The sequence below is a fragment of the Staurois parvus genome, unplaced genomic scaffold, assembly GCF_062004578.1.
Source record: "Staurois parvus isolate SC_StPar_1 unplaced genomic scaffold, SC_StPar_1.0 ptg000612l, whole genome shotgun sequence".
Taxonomy (NCBI): domain Eukaryota; kingdom Metazoa; phylum Chordata; class Amphibia; order Anura; family Ranidae; genus Staurois; species Staurois parvus.
The window spans coordinates 384,514-388,001 of record NW_028318408.1 but is presented as its reverse complement, the minus strand read 5'-3'; the positions used below and the strand labels follow the sequence as shown (position 1 = coordinate 388,001).

Here is a 3,488-nt window from a genome sequence, read left to right as displayed (position 1 = left end):
GCTTTTCAGGTTTTTCTATGTAACCTTTTTCATTTAAGTTTTTTTTGCTGGATGTGAAGCTCTACATTACTCTGCCCCTGCGAGGGTATAATGTATGTGAACCACTGTTTGCCTTCCCTCCCCCCTTGTCCAAATCCACTTTGAATAACGGACTGTCCTCTACCCATTTCTGTAGTCCGGGTGGACAGCCTTTGTAACCACTTGCATGTATGTCTGCTACAGTATTCATCTATACCTTCATGGAATTTCCAATTAAAATCTTTTTTCTCAGTCCATTGATGGGCACATCTCCCTGATTCTATGCCATCTTCCTCTTTGGCTACTTGATGCACATGAGTTGGGTGTGAGGTGGGAGGAGTTATATCCTCTAGGACAGTGGTGGGCAACCTTTTTTTTTTCAACTGAGCCAAATCTCGCCAAAACCACGATTGAAGTTTATTTTGAGAGCCACATTATTAAAACTGAAAATACATAGGATGGTACACTGTTTTTAGTTTCAATAAGTTTTTATAGTAATTCATCCCCCCTATAGTAATTAATCGCCCCTATAGTAATTAATCGCCCCTATAGTAATTAATCGCCCATATAGTAATTAATCGCCCCCATAGTAATTCATCCCCCATATAGTAGCAAGTAGTAAGCCAAGTCCCCCCTGTGTCAATTCACTTACCTTTGCTCCGCTCGTTCTTCTCGCCGTGTTGCCGCGCCGTTCCGGTCTTCAGGGCGACTGTGAGAGGAGCCTAGCTCCTCTCACGTTCGTCACGCTGCCCCGCCTACACACATCCTGACAGCCAATCACTGGCTATCAGGATGTGAGTGGCAGCGAGACTGGCCAATCATTGCATTTGAGCGTGCTGCCCTGGCTTTTTTTTTGGATCACGCACCGCGGGCCGGATTAAAAGGTCCGCCGGGCCGTAGTTTGCCCATTGCTGGGCTAGCTGCAGAGTCCTGACTTTTGGGGCGGCCGCCCGAGAGGAGGGAGGGGAGCGGGCGCCCGGCACACAGAAGAGCCGCATTAAAGTGTGTAAAGAGCCGCATGTGGCTCGCGAGCTGCGGCTTGCCGACCACTGCTCTAGGAGAAGCTGGCCTTCAGTGTCTAGTCTGTTTCTCCTGTAGGCAGGGCCGGTGCTACCACTAGGCAAACTGGGCAGCTGCCAATGGAGCAACCAGGACCATCAATAGTGCAGTACAGCCCGCCATCCTGTAACATTAATTATATCTTCGAGGGGCCCATGAGGTGAGGAGCAGGGGGACTTTTTTAATTTTGGGGGCAGGTAGCTGAAGCAATGCTGATCCGTGGTGGAAGACCGCAGCTGCTCACAGCCTTGAACCTAGGAAACTATTATCCCTTCTTCCACTAAGGGCAGAAGGTGAGGCTGTAGCCCAGCAGCAGGAGGGAGTGCCCAGGTGGCAATGGGAACCCGGTGCCCAGGCGAGCTCACAATATCTGAGGCACAGACATACATCACCTTCTGTACTGTGTGATGATTATCACATAAGCTCAGTGAGCTGCTTCCTGTTATGTTTGAGGGACATTAAAATTCAACAGCTGAGCCACACTTTTACTGTACCACTCCCCATTACACTGCAAAGTTACTGCACTAGGATGGCAATAGTGGTGGAGTGCTGTATAAAGCACCCGCCTCCCCCCCCCCCCCCCCCTTGCTGCCGTACTATGGTGACAGTGCTTTTGCAGCACTAACCAGAAGCCTCTTGTTGAGTGTCATGTGCCCTGCCATGCTCCCCAGGCTCCACGCTCCCATCAGCGGACCTGCATAGTGGGTACCACCGGTAGAAGGGAGGGATATCAGCGAACATCTGTTCACTGATCTCCCCTTCCTGTTAATGACCCGGAAGCAATGAGTTAAATGGGACTTCTGTGTCCTGGTGTCACTAGTTGGAGACTAAGCCGCCTCCTGCAAATTTCAACCAATCCATGAAGAGGTATCCAGCCAATTAAGTGCCGTACTGCGTGCAGCATCACTTCTTCCCTGCTCCCTAGTCAGTCTCCACACAAAGCCAACATAGGCAATGATTTATTTTTGCAAGGGGTGGGTGCAAGTAGCTGGTCTTGCCTAGGGTGCAAAATAGGGTGACATTGATTCCTACAGGCAGGGTCAGTGGACTAAGTTGCTTAATACCATCAAGCTGTGTCCAAATTTTTATTTTTTTCCAGTTAGTTTTTGTAGAAATCGGGGATAAGGTTTGGGCCGCTTCTTGGCCTTTTGGCTAAGATCAAGTGTAGTATCTGTTCTTATCAATGTCCAGCAGGGGTGCTCCATGGTCATTCTAGCTTTGCGGGGATGACTGGTTGTATAGTACCCCTGCTGGTATGATGGGGGTCCTAATGGCTATTACAGGGGGAACAGAACCCGGGATGCCCACACGTAGCTGGGGCCTGGAAGTAATTCCCCTTTGGAACGTCGGAGGGACCCAGTTCCTCCTGATTTGAATGGTCTACCTTGGTCTGGCCAGGGGTCGGGAAGGCAGAAAGTCCGCAAACACAGTGCCCCCTGAGTAGTTGCCTCAGGGGTGCTCTGAGTAGCACTTGGGTGTGGGACCCCACGTTGCGAAAGAGCACAAGGTCAGGAGTTTAAACACTTTTTGCATTGCGCCTCTAGGACCGGGCCTTTTGGCTAAGTTCTGGGCAATTTTTGTTACAGGCCTCAGGGCCTGGTCAGTGCACAATTTGGCACGACCACTTTTTTATTTTCTATTTAATTTATTTTTCTCCCACTGTTTCACTTTCACTCTTATGTGTGTTTTTCTCACAGGATGGAGGGTGTGGGTCCGCGGGCCCGCCCTGAAGTCTAGGGGGAGGATGTGTGGCCTTTTGGTTCCTTCCTCCCCTGTCCCTGGGGGGTTTTCTCTTCGGGAGAGCCCCCTGACAAAGTACTGAGTGTCCGGCTTCGGCTGGACACAAGGAACGGTGGTCCACCAGGCCTTTTGGCCAGGAGGACCAAATGGGAACCTTGTCCCTGTCAGGAGCTTCGTGCCTCGGGGGATCAGGGTAGTGGTCCATCCCCTTCGGGGGGGGGGAAGGACAAAGCACACCCCTAAGTGCACTTTTTGTGTGGTGTTTTGCACTTGCACTTTTTTGTGAACACTTGCGGGTTTTTCGTTTTTCGCACATTTGCGAACTTAAAAAAGAAAAAAAAAAAGTAAGTTCAACCCAAGCTGTTAGCAGTTTGCTGAACAGGAGAACTAAATGGTCAGATTTGGCCAGTTCATCTACCACAGTTCCCACCACCCACAGTCCTCACATTGTACTCAAGCAAGTGGGCCCCCAAGTGAAATCATTGACAGTCTATGGCTATGATCAGATCATCAGTGATGTCAGCCAGGTTTCTGGGCACCAAGGTTTACAATCCTGAAGGGTCAGGGAACTGTCAGTTGTAGTGAAATGAGTGGGAGAGGAGCAAGTACCCCCCCCCCTTCTTTTTTTTTTTTTTTTTTTTTTTTTTTTTTTTTTTTTTTTCCCATGTGGG

At 49.7% G+C, this 3,488-nt stretch overlaps 1 pseudogene; it reads left to right on the top strand.

The window, feature by feature from the left end:
• Positions 1-2,209: 2,209 nt before the first annotated feature.
• Positions 2,210-2,327, top strand: LOC149449560 (U2 spliceosomal RNA; annotated as a pseudogene).
• Positions 2,328-3,488: the final 1,161 nt, after the last annotated feature.